General features: G+C 45.0%; 1 pseudogene; it reads left to right on the top strand.

Annotated features, from left to right (window-relative positions):
* The first annotated feature begins 422 nt into the window (after positions 1-422).
* LOC135536204 (unconventional myosin-Id-like) lies at positions 423-17,121 on the top strand (annotated as a pseudogene).
* Positions 17,122-17,432: the final 311 nt, after the last annotated feature.

The raw sequence follows: 17,432 nt of genomic DNA, 5'->3' as shown, positions 1-17,432 counted from the left end.
AAAAGGTCGCAAAGTTCAAGGGGGCCGAATACTTTCGCAAGGCACTGTATGTGGGAACTCCTTCAAGACTGTTGGAAATGCATTCCAGGTGAAGCTGGTTGAGAGAATGCCCAGAGTGTGCTGTCAATGCGAAGGGTGGCAACTTTGAAGAATCTCAAATATAAAATATATTTTGATTTGTTTTACACTTTTTAGGTTACTACATGATTCCATGTGTTTTTTTCCTAGTTTTGATTTCTTCACTATTATTCTACAATGTAGAAAATAGTAAAAATAAAGAAAAACCCTTGAATGAGTAGATGTGTCCAAACTTTTGACTGGTACTGTATATCTACTAATTTATATCTGGTTGCAAAATCTGCTAGTAATGTACATGAATTGCTACATACATGTAGATGTTGTGAGCTGTCTGTGTGTCCCAGGTGAGAGTGGCGCCGGAAAGACGGAGGCTAGCAAGTACATCATGCAGTACATCGCAGCCATCACCAACCCCAGCCAGAAAGCAGAGGTCGAGAGGTGAGTCATCCGTGTTAAAGGTCAACCAGGAGGTGTCACTGCGTTCAGAAGGTTCTGAAGAGGCTCCCTTGTCCCCTGTTAAATAACACTATATATTTGACTGGGTTAGAGTGGAGATTCTGGAAAGACATACAGCATATGCTGCATCAGTGGCAATGTCAGAATGTTAGAGACAGCCTATAGGGAGAAGGTGCCAGGACAACAACCTCTCCCTCAACGTCAGCAAGACAATGGAGCTGATCGTGGACAATAGGAAACGGAGGGCAGAGCATGCCCCCATCCACATCGACGGGACTGTAGTGGAGCTGGTTGAGAGCTTCAAGTTCCTCTGTGTCCACATCACTAAGGAAATAACATGATCCACACACACACTAACACAGTCGCGAAGAAGACAAGTTGGCGCCTCTTCCCCCTCAGGAGGCTGAAAAGATTTGGCATGGGCCATCAGATGCTCAATTTTTTCCCCCAGCTGCACCATTGAGAATTTGTTCTTAACTGACTTGCCTAGTTAAATAAAGGTTAAATAAAACATTTAAAAAATGTAAAATATTGAGACTATCTTGACCAACTGCATCACTGCTTGGTATGGCAACTGCTTGGCATCCGACCGCAAGGCGTTACAGAGGGTGGAACGTACGGCCCAGTACATCACCAAGGTCAAGCTTCCTGCCATCCATGACCTCTATACCAGGCGGTGTCAGAGGGCACTAACAATTGCCAAAGACTCTAGCCATCCATGTCATAGGCTGCTCTCTCTCTGCTTCCGCACCGACAATAGGTGCCAATGCACCAAGTCTGTAACCAACAGGACCCTGAACAGCTTCTACCCTCAAGCCAAAAATCAAAATCAAATTTATTTGTCACATACACATGGTTCAGCAGATGTTAATGCATTCTGGCAGCGAAATGCTTGTAAGCCATAAGACTGCTAAATAGTTCACCAAATAGATACATGGACTATCTGCATTAACATAACGTAGCAGGTGAAAAAAGTTGCCTTAGCGAATCCCCATCCTTTTTACAGGGAAGCGGTAGTTAGGTTGAAAACACTGTATCCCTGACAACTGGAAACTGCTGTTTATCATCTATCCTGTTGCCTAGTCACTTTACCCCTACCTATATGTACATATGTACCTCAATTACTTTGTACCTCTGCACATTGACCCAGTACTGGTACCCCTGCATATTGACTCAGTACTGGTACCCCTGCATATTGACTCAGTGGTACCCCTGCACATTGACTCAGTACTGGTACCCCTGCACATATTGACTCAATGCTGGTACCCCTGCACATTGACTCAGTACTGGTACCCCTGCACATTGACTCAGTACTGGTACCCCTGCATATTGACTCAGTACTGGTACCCCTGCATATTGACTCAGTACTGGTACCCCTGCATATTGACTCAGTACTGGTACCCCTGCATATTGACTCAGTACTGGTACCCCTGCACATAGACTCAGTACTGGTACCCCTGCACATTGACTCAGTACTGGTACCCCTGCATATTGACTCAGTACTGGGTACCCCTGCATATTGACTCCAGTACTGGTACCCCCTGCACATTGACTCAGTACTGGTACCCCTGCATATTGACTCAGTACTGGTACCCCTGCACATAGACTCAGTACTGGTACCCCTGCATATTGACTCAGTACTGGTACCCCTGCATATTGACTCAGTACTGGTACCCCCTGCACATAGACTCAGTACTGGTACCCTGCATATTGACTCAGTACTGGTACCCCCCTGCATATTGACTCCAGTACTGGTACCCCTGCATATTGACTCAGTACTGGTACCCCTGCACATGACTCAGTACTGGTACCCCTGCACATTGACTCAGTACTGGTACCCCTGCATATTGACTCAGTACTGGTACCCCTGCACATAGACTCAGTACTGGTACCCCCTGCATATTGACTCCAGTACTGGTACCCCTGCACATTGACTCAGTACTGGTACCCCTGCATATTGACTCAGTACTGGTACCCCTGCACATTGACTCAGTACTGGTACCCCTGCACATTGACTCAGTACTGGTACTACACATGACTCAGTACTGGTACCCCTGCACATTGACTCAGTACTGGTACCCCTGCATATTGACTCAGTACTGGTACCCCTGCATATTGACTCAGTACTGGTACCCCTGCATATTGACTCAGTACTGGTACCCCTGCATATTGACTCAGTACCTGGTACCCCTGCACATAGACTCAGTACTGGTACCCCTGCACATTGACTCAGTACTGGTACCCCTGCACATTGACTCAGTACTGGTACCCCTGCATATTGACTCAGTACTGGTACCCCTGCACACATAGAACTCAGTACTGGTACCTGCATATTGACTCCAGTACTGGTACCCCTGCACATTGACTCAGTACTGGTACCCCGTGTATATAGTCAAGTTATCATTACTCATTGTGTATTTATTCCTTGTGTTATTATTATTTGATATATTTATTTATTTTCTCTGCATTGTTGGGAAGTGCTGCGTAAGTAAGCATGTCACTGTTAGTCTACACCTGTAATTTGAAGCATATGACGAATACAATTTGATTTGATTTGAGAAGAACCAATTCATCATTAACCTCTAGTGAGTACATAGTAGCCGGAGCTGATTTGTGTTCTGGATGACGAGATAAAAACATTGACACTGGAAGAACTTCTTATTCACCTCTTTCTCTTCCTCTCTTCTCAATCTTTGGGACACATTGTCATCTGCTATTGCTGTTATCCATGATGACCACACTCCCCCTCTGTGACACAGTGTGAAGAATGTTCTTCTGAAGTCCAACTGTGTGCTGGAGGCCTTCATTAACGCCAAGACCAACCGCAACGACAACTCCAGCCGCTTCGGGAGTACATGGACATCAACTTCAACTTCAACGCGACCCCACCCGCGGACATATTAACAACTACCTACTGGAGAAGGTGAGAACAACATGATTGGACAGGATGGTGAGAGACAGACAGTGATTGGACCTTGACTTGGAGTCAAGGAAGCGACTTAGGAGAAGAGATTTGATTGGACAGCTTAAGTTAATATTCTGTTAACCCGTAGACGGTTCGAAAATACCAGATCTGGGCACTGATAAGCGCATAAATTAGAACACAGTGGCTGGACAGTAACATGCTATAAATGACATCACAGCTCAGTGTCTGGACAGTAACATGCTATAAATGACATCACAGCTCAGTGGCTGTACAGTAACATGCTATAAATGACATCACAGCTCAGTGGCTGGACAGTAACATGCTATAAATGACATCACAGCTCAGTGGCTGGACAGTAACATGCTATAAATGACATCACAGCTCAGTGGCTGTACAGTAACATGCTATAAATGATGTCACAGCTCAGTCGCTGTACAGTAACATGCTATAAATGACATCACAGCTCAGTGGCTGGACAGTAACATGCTATAAATAGCGTCACAGCTCAGTGGCTGTACAGTAACATGCTATAAATGACATCACAGCTCAGTGGCTGTACAGTAACATACTATAAATGACATCACAGCTCAGTGGCTGTACAGTAACATGCTATAAATGACATCACAGCTCAGTGGCTGGACAGTAACATGCTATAAATGACATCACAGCTCAGTGGCTGGACAGTAACATACTATAAATGACGTCACAGCTCAGTGGCTGTACAGTAACATGCTATAATGACATCACAGCTCAGTGGCTGGACAGTAACATGCTATAAATGATGTCACAGCTCAGTGGCTGTACAGTAACATGCTATAAATGCGTCACAGCTCAGTGGCTGTACAGTAACATGCTATAAATGACATCACAGCTCAGTGGCTGTACAGTAACATGCTATAAATGACATCACAGCTCAGTGGCTGTACAGTAACATGCTATAAATGGCGTCACAGCTCAGTGGCTGTACAGTAACATGCTATAAATGACATCACAGCTCAGTGGCTGGACAGTAACATGCTATAAATGACGTCACAGCTCAGTGGCTGGACAGTAACATGCTATAAATGGCGTCACAGCTCAATGTCTGGACAGTAACATGCTATAAATGACGTCACAGCTCAGTGGCTGTACAGTGACATGCTATAAATGGCGTCACAGCTCAGTGGCTGTACAGTAACATGCTATAAATGGCGTCACAGCTCAGTGGCTGGACAGTAACAGGCTATAAATGACATCACAGCTCAGTGGCTGGACAGTAACATGCTGTAAATGACGCCACAGCTCAGTGGCTGTACAGTAACATGCTATAAATGACATCACAGCTCAGTGGCTGTACAGTAACATGCTATAAATGACATCACAGCTCAGTGGCTGTACAGTAACATGCTATAAATGACATCACAGCTCAGTGGCTGTACCCAGTAACATGCTATAAATGACATCACAGCTCAGTGGCTGTACAGTAACATGCTATAAATGATGTCACAGCTCAGTGGCTGTACAGTAACATGCTATAAATGACATCACAGCTCAGTGGCTGGACAGTAACATGCTATAAATGGCGTCACAGCTCAGTGGCTGTACAGTAACATGTCTTATAAATGACATCACAGCTCAGTGGCTGTGCAGTAACATGCTATAAATGACATCACAGCTCAGTGGCTGTACAGTAACATGCTATAAATGACATCACAGCTCAGTGGCTGGACAGTAACATGCTATAAATGACATCACAGCTCAGTGGCTGGACAGTAACATACTATAAATGACGTCACAGCTCAGTGGCTGTACAGTAACATATAAATGACATCACAGCTCAGTGGCTGGACAGTAACATGCTATAAATGATGTCACAGCTCAGTGGCTGTACAGTAACATGCTATAAATGACGTCACAGCTCAGTGGCTGTACAGTAACATGCTATAAATGACATCACAGCTCAGTGGCTGTACAGTAACATGCTATAAATGACATCACAGCTCAGTGGCTGTACAGTAACATGCTATAAATGACGTCACAGCTCAGTGGCTGTACAGTAACATGCTATAAATGACATCACAGCTCAGTGGCTGGACAGTAACATGCTATAAATGACGTCACAGCTCAGTGGCTGGACAGTAACATGCTATAAATGACGTCACAGCTCAATGTCTGGACAGTAACATGCTATAAATGGCGTCACAGCTCAGTGGCTGTACAGTGACATGCTATAAATAGCGTCACAGCTCAGTGGCTGTACAGTAACATGCTATAAATGACGTCACAGCTCAGTGGCTGGACAGTAACAGGCTATAAGTGACATCACAGCTCAGTGGCTGGACAGTAACATGCTGTAAATGACGCCAGCTCAGTGGCTGTACAGTAACATGCTATAAATGACATCACAGCTCAGTGGCTGTACAGTAACATGCTATAAATGACATCACAGCTCAGTGGCTGTACAGTAACATGCTATAAATGACATCACAGCTCAGTGGCTGGACAGTAACATGCTATAAATGACATCACAGCTCAGTGGCTGTACAGTAACATGCTATAAATTACGTCACAGCTCAGTGGCTGTACAGTAACATGCTATAAATGGCGTCACAGCTCAGTGGCTGGACAGGAACATGCTATAAATGACGTCACAGCTCAGTGGCTGTACAGTAACATGCTATAAATGACGTCACAGCTCAGTGGCTGTACAGTAACATGCTATAAATGTCGTCACAGCTCAGTGGCTGTACAGTAACATGTCACTATAAATTACGTCACAGCTCAGTGGCTGTACAGTAACATGCTATAAATGACGTCACAGCTCAGTGGCTGGACAGGAACATGCTATAAATGTCGTCACAGCTCAGTGGCTGGACAGTAACATGCTATAAATGTCGTCACAGCTCAGTGGCTGGACAGTAACATGCTATAAATGACATCACAGCTCTTTATGCGTTTTGACTGGCAGACGTTTTACACACGACAAGAAGTTGCCCCTCATCCCTCCTGGTAATTGGGCAACTTTTTGCAATTTCTTTTAGTGGTGAGTGAGGGAAATGCCGTAAATTAAGAGGACTATGTATTTTGAAAGATAAGATATTGAGGATTATAATAAATGCCGCTTTGATGTCATACAAGCAAGCCAAACACCCGTTGAGTCCAATATGCACTTAACATTTCCATGTCATATAACTCATGTCAAATACAGTGTCAATGTTCATGATCACTATGTTTGACGTACAGCTACAAGATCACGTCATACCCTGGGTTGTTCTGAGCCTATGTTTGTTTATTGTGAAGAACATTTGCAGCGGAACACGTACCTGAATGCACTCATGATTCCTTTGATCTAATAGTTTTACCAGAATCTCCAAACCCTTTCCAGTCCAACTATGCTTATGCGTTTTAATATTTTCTCTTTAAGAAACATTTCAATTTGGTCATATCCATTTTGGCTAATTCCCCCTGAGTGTAAAGGGTTAGCGCATATCCAAATATTGTTGTTGACTTATCCTATACTCGTATTTGTGGCCAAAACATAAATTAGAGAAAAGCAAATCAGCGGTCTACATGAGGATGGGCTGGCCAATCAGCGGTCTACATGAGGATGGGCTGGCCAATCAGCGGTCTACATGAGGATGGGCTGGCCAATCAGCGGTCTACATGAGGATGGGCTGGCCAATCAGCGGTCTATAGGAGGATGGGCTGGCCAATCAGCGGTCTACATGAGGATGGGCTGGCCAATCAGCGGTCTACAGGAGGATGGGCTGGCCAATCAGCGGTCTACATGAGGATGGGCTGGCCAATCAGCCCCGGTCTATAGGAGGATGGGCTGGCCAATCAGCGGTCTACATGAGGATGGGCTGGCCAATCAGCGGTCTATAGGAGGATGGGCTGGCCAATCAGCGGTCTACATGAGGATGGGCTGGCCAATCAGCGGTCTACTCGGCTAATAATTGAATGACCGGTACACACCCACACAATTCTAACACAGCAGAGCTGCATTAACACGCCTTATTTAAATGTTCTGGAAGAAAACTATTTCACTCATATTGTGAGTAATTATAGGTCATATTTCATGGAAATTTGGTAACACTGGGTAGTTACTTTAAAAGCAGATTTATAGGGCAAGTTTACCAGACATGGGTTAAGCCTTGTCTGGACTAGAAAGCACGTTCAGTGGAGATGAACATGTTTTTTAGTCAGGAATAAACTAATACAGTATGTGTCTGTTTCTGTGAACTTCTTTTGAATTCCATTTCATACTTGAACATAAATGTTTGATCAAGGTGGTGAAACAGAGACATGAGAGAGAGTGAGTCCATGAATAGATGTTCCTGTGAATTACACCCTGTTAGTTCAGATTCTGATAATGAATGGCTCACCTGAGGCACCATGATGACCGTTGCATTTATCTTCTCTTTGAGCTAGCTAACACACCATCTGACACTGTGGGGCTGTGTGAGCGATGGACTCATTCATTCTCACTGAACAGAAATAACCCACAATATTTCCCTGTTCTCTTGTCTTGTATTTGAGGTTATGGTTTATAGTTAAACTCTAATGGTCTCTCTCTCTCTCAATCCAATCTGTGTGTGTGTGTGTGTGTGTGTGTGTGTGTGTGTGTGTGTGTGTGTGTGTGTGTGTGTGTGTGTGTGTGTGTGTGTGTGTGTGTGTGTGTGTGTGTGTAAGTCAAGGGTGGTGCAGCAGAATGGAGGTGAGAGGAACTTCCACTCCTTCTATCAGGTAAATGTTCACTGGTCATTACACTACGTACAATATGGTTATAAGTAGAAGTGACGATGACTTTAATGATGCCCGAATCTGATCCGGTTATAAGTAGAAATGACGATGACTTTAATGATGCCCGAATCTGATCCGGTTATAAGTAGAAGTGACGATGACTTTAATGATGCCCGAATCTGATCCGGTTATAAGTAGAAATGACGATGACTTTAATGATGCCCGAATCTGATCCGGTTATAAGTAGAAGTGACGATGACTTTAATGATGCCCGAATCTGATCCGGTTATAAGTAGAAGTGACGATGACTTTAATGATGGCCGAATCTGATCCGGTTATAAGTAGAAATGACGATGACTTTAATGATGCCCGAATCTGACTTCCGGCGCCGACAGAGATGGCCGCCTCGCTCGCGTTCCTAGGAAACTATGCAGTTTTTTGTTTTTTTACGTGTTATTTCTTACATTAGTACCCCAGGTCATCTTAGGTTTCATTACATACAGTTGAGAAGAACTACTGAATATAAGAGCAGTGTCAACTCATCATCAGTACGACCAAGAATATGACTTTCGCGAAGCGGATCCTGTGCTCTGCCTTTCACCCAGGACAACGGAATGGATCCCAGCCGGCGACCCAAAAAAACGACTCTGTAAAAGAGGGAAACAAGGCGGTCTTCTGGTCAGACTCCGGAGACGGGCACATCGTGCACCACTCCCTAGCATTCTTCTCGCCAACGTCCAGTCTCTTGACAACAAGGTTGATGAAATCCGAGCAAGGGTAGCATTCCAGAGGGACATCAGAGACTGTAACGTTCTTTGCTTCACGGAAACATGGCTCACTGGAGAGACACTATCGGAGTCGGTGCAGCCAGCGGGTTTCTCCATGCATCGCGCCGACAGAAACAAACATCTTTCTGGTAAGAAGAGGGGCGGGGGCGTATGCCTTATAGCTAACGAGACGTGGTGTGATCACAGAAACATACAGGAACTCAAATCCTTCTGTTCACCTGATTTAGAATTCCTGACAATCAAATGTCGACCGCATTATCTACCAAGAGAATTCTCTTCGATTATAATCACAGCCGTATATATTCCCCCCAAGCAGACACATCGATGGCTCTGAATGAACTTTATTTGACTCTTTGCAAACTGGAATCCATACATCCTGAGGCTGCATTCATTGTAGCTGGGGATTTTAACAAGGCTAATCTGAAAACAAGACTCCTAAATTGTATCAGCATATCGATTGCGCAACCAGGGCTGGCAAAACCTAGGATCATTGTTATTCTAACTTCCGCACGCATATACAAGGCCCTGCGCCGCCCTCCTTTCGGAAAAGCTGACCACGACTCCATTTTGTTGATCCCTGCCTACAGACAGAAACTAAAACAAGAAGCTCCCACGCTGAGGTCTGTCCAACGCTGGTCCGACCAAGCTGACTCTACACTCCAAGACTGCTTCCATCACGTGGACTGGGATATGTTTCGTATTGCGTCAGACAACAAAATTGACGAATACGCTGATTCGGTGTGCGAGTTCATTAGAACGTGCGTTGAAGATGTCGTTCCCATAGCAACGATTAAAACATTCCCAAACCAGAAACCGTGGATTGATGGCAGCATTCGCGTGAAACTGAAAGCGCGAACCACTGCTTTTAATCAGGGCAAGGTGACTGGAAACATGACCGAATACAAACAGTGCAGCTATTCCCTCCGCAAGGCAATCAAACAAGCTAAGCGTCAGTATAGAGACAAAGTAGAATCTCAATTCAACGGCTCAGACACAAGAGGTATGTGGCAGGGTCTACAGTCAATCACGGACTACAAAAAGAAAACCAGCCCAGTCACGGACCAGGATGTCTTGCTCCCAGGCAGACTAAATAACTTTTGCCCGCTTTGAGGACAATACAGTGCCACTGACACGGCCTGCAACAAAAACATGCGGACTCTCCTTCACTGCAGCCGAGGTGAGTAAAACATTTAAACGTGTTAACCCTCGCAAGGCTGCAGGCCCAGACGGCATCCCCAGCCGCGCCCTCAGAGCATGCGCAGACCAGCTGGCTGGTGTGTTTACGGTTATATTCAATCAATCCCTATCTCCAGTCTACCTGTTCCCACATGCTTCAAGAGGGCCACCATTATTTCCTGTTCACAAGAAAGCTAAGGTAACTGAGCTCGCGACTACCGCCCAGTAGCACTCACTTCCCGTCATCATGAAGTGCTTTGAGAGACTAGTCGAGACCATATCACCTCCACCCTACCTGACACCCTAGACCCTCCAATTTGCCCCGCCCCATTATAGGTCCACAGGCATTACAATCTCAGCCACACTGCACACTGCCCTAACCCATCTGGACAAGAGGAATATCTATGTGAGAATGCTGTTCATCGACTGCAGCTCGGCATTCAACACCATAGTACCCTCCAAGCTCGTCATCTAGCTCGAGACCCTGGGTCTCGGCTCCGCGCCCTGTGCAACTGGGTACTGGACTTCCTGACGGGCCACCCCAGGTGGTGAGGGTAGGTAACAACATCTCCTCCCCGCTGATCCTCAACACTGGGGCCCCACAGGGTGCGTTCTGAGACCTCTCCTGTACTCCCTGTTCACCCACGACTGCGTGGCTCGCCGCCTCCAACTCAATCATCAAGTTTGCGGACCCCGACACAACAGTGGTAGGCTTGATTACCAACAACGGCGAGACGGCCTACAGGGAGGAGGTGAGGGCCCTCGGAAGTGTGGTGTCAGGAAAACCAGCACCACACTCAACATCAACAAAACTAAGGAGATGTTTGTGGATTTCAGGAAACAGCAGAGGGAACACCCCCTATCCACATCGATGGAACAGTAGTGGAGGAAGGGTAGTAAGTTTTAAGTTCCTCGGCATACACATCACAGACAAACTGAATTGGTCACTCACACAGACAGCATCGTGAAGAAGGCGCAGCAGCGCCTCTTCAGCCTCAGGAGGCTGAAGAAATTCGGCTTGTCACCAAAAGCACTCACAAACTTCTAGATGCAATCGAGAGCATCCTGGCAGGCTGTATCACCATCTTGTACGGCAACTGCTCCACCCTCAACCGTAAGGCTCTCCAGAGGGTAGTGAGGTCTGCACAACTCATCACCGGGGGGCAAAACTACCTGCCCTCCAGGACACCTACACCACCCGATGTTACAGGAAGGCCATAAAGATCATCAAGGACATCAACCACCCGAGCCACTGCCTGTTCACCCCGCTATCATCAGAAAGGCGAGGTCAGTACAAGTGCATCAAAGCTGGGACCGAGAGACTGAAAAACAGCTTCTGTCTCAAGGCCATCAGACTGTTAAACAGCAACCACTAACATTGGTGGCTGCCAACACACTTACTCCGCTCAGCCACTTTAATAATGGGAATTGATGGGAAATTATTTAAAATATATCTAGCCACTACAATGCTACCTAAGATAATGTCTACATACCCTACATTATTCATCTCTCATATGTATACGTACAGTGCCTTGCGAAAGTATTAGGCCCCCTTGAACTTTACGACCTTTTGCCACATTTCAGGCATCAAACAAAGATATAAAACTGTATTTCTTTTGTGAAGAATCAGCAACAAGTGGGACACAATCATGAAGTGGAACGACATTTATTGGATATTTCAAACTTTTTAACAAATCAAACTGAAAAATTGGGAGTGCAAAATTATTCAGCCCCTTTACTTTCAGTGCAGTAAACTCTCTCAGAAATTCCAGTGAGATCTCTGAATGATCCAATGTTGACCTAAATGACTAATGTTGATAAATACAATCCACCTGTGTGTAATCAAGTCTCCGTATCATGCACCTGCACTGTGATAGTCTCAGAGTTCCGTTAAGCGCAGAGAGCATCATGAAGAACAAGGAACACCAGGCAGATCCGAGATACTGTTGTGAAGAAGTTTAAAGCCGGTTGGATACAAAAGATTTCTCAAGCTTTAAACATCCGAAGGAGCACTGTGCAAGCGATAATATTGAAATGGAAGGAGTATCAGACCACTGCAAATCTACCAGAGCTGGCCGTCCTCTAAACTTTCAGCTCATACAAGGAGAAGACTGATCAGAGATGCAGCCAAGAGGCCCATGATCACTCTGGATGAACTGCAGAGATCTACAGCTGAGGTGGAAGACTCTGTCCATAGGACAACAATCAGTCGTATATTGCACAAATCTGGCCTTTATGGAAGAGTGGCAAGAAGAAAGCCATTTCTTAAAGATATCCATAAAATGTGTTGTTTAAAGTTTGCCACAAGCCACCTGGGAGACACACCAAACATGTGGAAGAAGGTGCTCTGGTCAGATGAAACCATAACTGAATTTTTTGGCAACAATGCAAAACGTTATGTTTGGCGTAAAAGCAACACAGCTCATCACCCCGAACACACCATACCCACTGTCAAACATGATGGTGGCAACATCATGGTTTGGGCCTGCTTTTCTTCAGCAGGGACAGGGAAGATGGTTAAAATTGATGGGAAGATGGATGGAGCCAAATACAGGACCATTCTGGAAGAAACCCTGATGGAGTCTGCAAAGACCTGAGACTGGGATGGAGATTTGTCTTCCAACAAGACAATGATCCAAAACATAAAACAAAATCACTAAATGGAATGGTTCAAAAATAAACATATCCATGTGTTAGAATGGCCAAGTCAAAGTCAGACCTGAATCAATCGAGAATCTGTGGAAAGGAACTGAAAACTGCTGTTCACAAATGCTCTCCATCAACCTCACTGAGCTCGAGCTGTTTTGCAAGGAGGAATGGGAAAAAATTTCAGTCTCTCGATGTGCAAAACTGATAGAGACATACCCCAAGCGACTTGCAGCTGTAATCGCAGCAAAAGGTGGCGCTACAAAGTATTAACTTAAGGGGGCTGAATAATTTTGCACGCCCAATTTTTCAGTTTTTGATTTGTTAAAAAAGTTTGAAATATCCAATAAATGTCGTTCCACTTCATGATTGTGTCCACTTATTGTTGATTCTTCACAAAAAAATACAGTTTTATATCTTTATGTTTGAAGCCTGAAATGTGGCAAAAGGTCTGCAAAGTTCAAGGGGCCGAATACTTTAGCAAGGCACTGTATATACTGTACTCTATATCATCTACTGCATCTTTATTTAATACATGTATCACTATCCACTTTAACTATGCCACTTTGTTTACATACTCATCTCATATGTATATACTGTACTCGATACCATCTACTGTATCTTGCCTATGCTGCTCTGTACCATCACTCATTCACATGTCTTTATGTACATATTCTTTATCACCTTACACCCCTTGTTCCCCTTATCCCCTTGTGTATAAGACAGTAGTTTTGGAATTGTTAGTTAGATTACTTGTTGGTTATTACTGCATTGTCGGAACTAGAAGCACAAGCATTTCGCTACACTCGCATTAACATCTGCTAACCATGTGTATGTGACAAATAAAATTTGATTTGATTTGATTTGGATTTGATCCGTTTATAAGTAGAAGTGACGATGACTTTAATGATGCCCGAATCTGATCCGGTTATAAGTAGAAGTGACGATGACTTTAATGATGCCCGAATCTGATCCGGTTGTAAGTAGAAGTGACGATGACTTTAATGATGCCCGAATCTGATCCGGTTATAAGTAGAAGTGACGATGACTTTAATGATGCCTGAATCTGATCCGGTTATAAGTAGAAGTAGACGATGACTTTAATGATGCCCGAATCTGATCCGGTTGTAAGTAGAAGTGAGCGATGACTTTAATGATGCCGAATCTGATCCGGTTATAAGTAGAAGTGACGATGACTTTAATGATGGCCGAATCTGATCCGGTTATAAGTAGAAGTGACGATGACTTTAATGATGGCCGAATCTGATCCGGTTGTAAGTAGAAGTGACGATGACTTTAATGATGGCCGAATCTGATCCGGTTATAAGTAGAAGTGACGATGACTTTAATGATGGCGAATCTGATCCGGTTATAAGTAGAAGTGACGATGACTTTAATGATGGCGAATCTGATCCGGTTATAAGTAGAAGTGACGATGACTTTAATGATGCCCGAATCTGATCCGGTTGTAAGTAGAAGTGACGATGACTTTAATGATGGCCGAATCTGATCCAGTTATAAGTAGAAGTGACGATGACTTTAATGATGCCCGAATCTGATCCGGGGAAAATAATGGAGTTTTGAAAAGTTCTTCTATTTCTGTCCTCATAAATATTCATGCTACATCCATCTTTTTCTACACTGTGTGTTGTGTGTCTCCGTAGTTACTACGGGGAGGCACAGATGACATGTTAAAGTCCCTTCACCTGCACAATGATCCTGCCGACTATGTGTGCACCAGAGATGGAGCTGTCGCCACTGTGAGTGCCCCCCCCATCTACTGGTTCTACTGAATGACGATTACATTATGGTAGCCCACCTTCAGCATGTGTGGGGGTAAATAACGACATCTCTCTTTCTTTGTCTCAAGACGTCCTACAACGACAGGTACAGCCACAACGCTCAGTGCTCAGTGCCCTGAACGTGATTGGCTTTTCAGAGGAGGAGATTCACTCCATCTACAGAATCCTGGGGACCATCCTCATCCTGGTTGGTCAACACTTCTATTAGTCATACAAGCTAAAGGTTACCTGAATGGTTCAATACAACTACAAGACCTTAGCATGACTAACATAAGAGATTTAAATAACGTTTGGTATACACCACAGAGTTGCCTTGGTAACGGCAGTGCAACTGAAACTTACACAATAAAAATACTTTTTACAAGTATATCCCTTGTTCTTGTTTAAGGGTGTGACACATCATGTTATAACAGCAAGATGTCTGACTCTCCCCAGGGTAACCTGCAGTTTGAGACAGACAGAGAGAGTGTCCTGGTGGTGGGGACGGGGGACGTGAGTCACATCGCTGAGCTGACCAGCACAGAGCCAGACAACGTGACCAAGAGCCTGCTGTACCGGACTGTGGCCACCGGGAGGCGGAGAAGTCATAGAGAAGGGACATTCTGAGAAGGAGGCCTGCTTCGGCCGGGATGCTTTCACCAAGGTGCTGGGCTGGACACATCAATACAAGACTATCTATCTGTCTTCAAACCTTACAAGCCCCATCTAATGTTGACTCATTGTTGTGTAGTGTGTAACATAGTGTCAGCCTTCTCACATCTTTTTCTCATGTTATTTTCTCATGTTATTTCGGGTCACATCTCTCTCTCTCTCCCTCTCTCCTCTCTCTCTCTCTCTCTCTCTCTCTCTCTCTCTCTCTCTCTCTCTCTCTCTCTCGTCTGTCTCTCCCTGTCTGTCTCTGTGTCTCTCTCTGTGTCTCTGTCTCTCTCTCTCTCTTTATCTGTCTTTTTAGGCTCTCTATGAGACACTATTTGATTGGATTGTAGGCCGTATCAACGCTGTTATTGAGGTGAAAGACTACAACCCAGTGCTTCATGGGAAAAACACAGTTATTGGAGTGCTGGATATTTACGGCTTTGAGATCTTCGACATCTGTATTGATCTATGTACCTTCTCCATCTTCTCCAGTTATTCCAGTATTTGAACATATGTATGTATCTTTCTATCAATATCTGTATTTTATACATTTAGGAAATATATGATATATATTATATCATCAAAATGTAACATAGCCATGCTGTGACTACATGATCGGTTGTGTCATATTAACACCTGTGTTCGTGTGTCGTTGTTGTTCAGCTTTGAGCAGTTCTGCATCAACTACTGTAATGAGAAGCTGCAGCAGCTCTTCATCCAGCTGATCCTTTGCCAGGAACAAGACGAGTACAAGAGAGAGGGTATCATCTGGCAGCATGTGAGTACCAGAGAGATAGTATCATCTGGCAGCCTGTGAGGACCGGAGAGAGGGTATAATCTGGCAGCATGTCAGTACCAGAGAGAGGGTATAATCTGGCAGCATGTGAGTACCGGATTGAGGGTATCATCTGGCAGCATGTGAGTACCAGAGGGATAGTAGCATCTGGCAGCATGTGAGTACCGGAGAGATAGTATCATCTGGCAGCCTGTGAGTACCAGAGAGAGGGTATAATCTGGCAGCATGTGAGTACCGGAGAGAGGGTATAATCTGGCAGCATGTGAGTACGGAGAGAGGGTATCATCTGGCAGCATGTGAGTACCGGAGAGAGGGTATCATCTGGCAGCATGTGAATACCGGAGAGAGGGCATCATCTGGCAGCATGTGAGTACCAGATGGATAGTAGCATCTGGCAGCCTGTGAGTACCGGAGAGAGGGTATAATCTGGCAGCATGTGAGTACCGGAGAGATAGTATCATCTGGCAGCATGTGAGTACCGGAGAGATAGTATCATCTGGCAGCATGTGAGTACCGGATTGAGGGTATCATCTGGCAGCATGTGAGTACCGGATTGAGGGTATCATCTGGCGTTATGTGAGTACCGGAGAGAGGGTACAATCTGGCATTATGTGAGTACCGGAGCGAGGGTATCATCTGGCGTTATGTGAGTACCGGAGAGAGGGTACAATCTGGCAGCATGTGAGTACCGGAAAGAGGGTATCTGGCAGCAATTGAGTGGCGTACACGCACAAGCAAGCAAACACATGGGCCCTGACACACACAGATAGACTGACACACACACACACACAGTCTTTCTCTCCCTGTTCTCTCTCTCCCCACCCCCTCTCTCTCCAAACATACACACTCCAAAAACACACCACCCAGCACATGCAATATTCATAAACAAACGTTTAACAGTTCCTCTCCCCCATGTGTTCCCAGATTGACTACTTTAACAACCAGATCATCGTGGACCTGGTGGAACAGCCCCATAAAGGCTTCATCTCTGTACTGGATGAGGCCTGTCTCTCTGTGGGGAAGGTGACAGACACCGTCTGCCTGGAGAGTATGGATGCAAAGCTGGGACAACACCCCCACTACACCTCTCGCAAGGTGTGTCAGAACAGCACTGCCTCAAACAGAATCAACTACATTCTATTCTCCCTTGACATCCAATTAACACAATTACCTCCAGCTTTCCTTTACTTTCCGATAGCCGTGTCCCTATATAACCACCGTGTCCCTATATAACCACTGTGTCCCTATATAACCACTGTGTCCCTCCCTATATAACCACGGTGTCCCTATATAACCACTGTGTCCCTATATAACCACTGTGTCCCTATATAACCACTGTGTCCCTATATAACCACTGTGTCCCTCCCTATATAACCACTGTGTCCCTATATAACCACTGTGTCGCT

The sequence above is a fragment of the Oncorhynchus masou genome, unplaced genomic scaffold, assembly GCF_036934945.1.
Source record: "Oncorhynchus masou masou isolate Uvic2021 unplaced genomic scaffold, UVic_Omas_1.1 unplaced_scaffold_5724, whole genome shotgun sequence".
NCBI classification, from domain to species: domain Eukaryota; kingdom Metazoa; phylum Chordata; class Actinopteri; order Salmoniformes; family Salmonidae; genus Oncorhynchus; species Oncorhynchus masou.
This window is presented reverse-complemented; position numbering and strand designations above follow the sequence as displayed.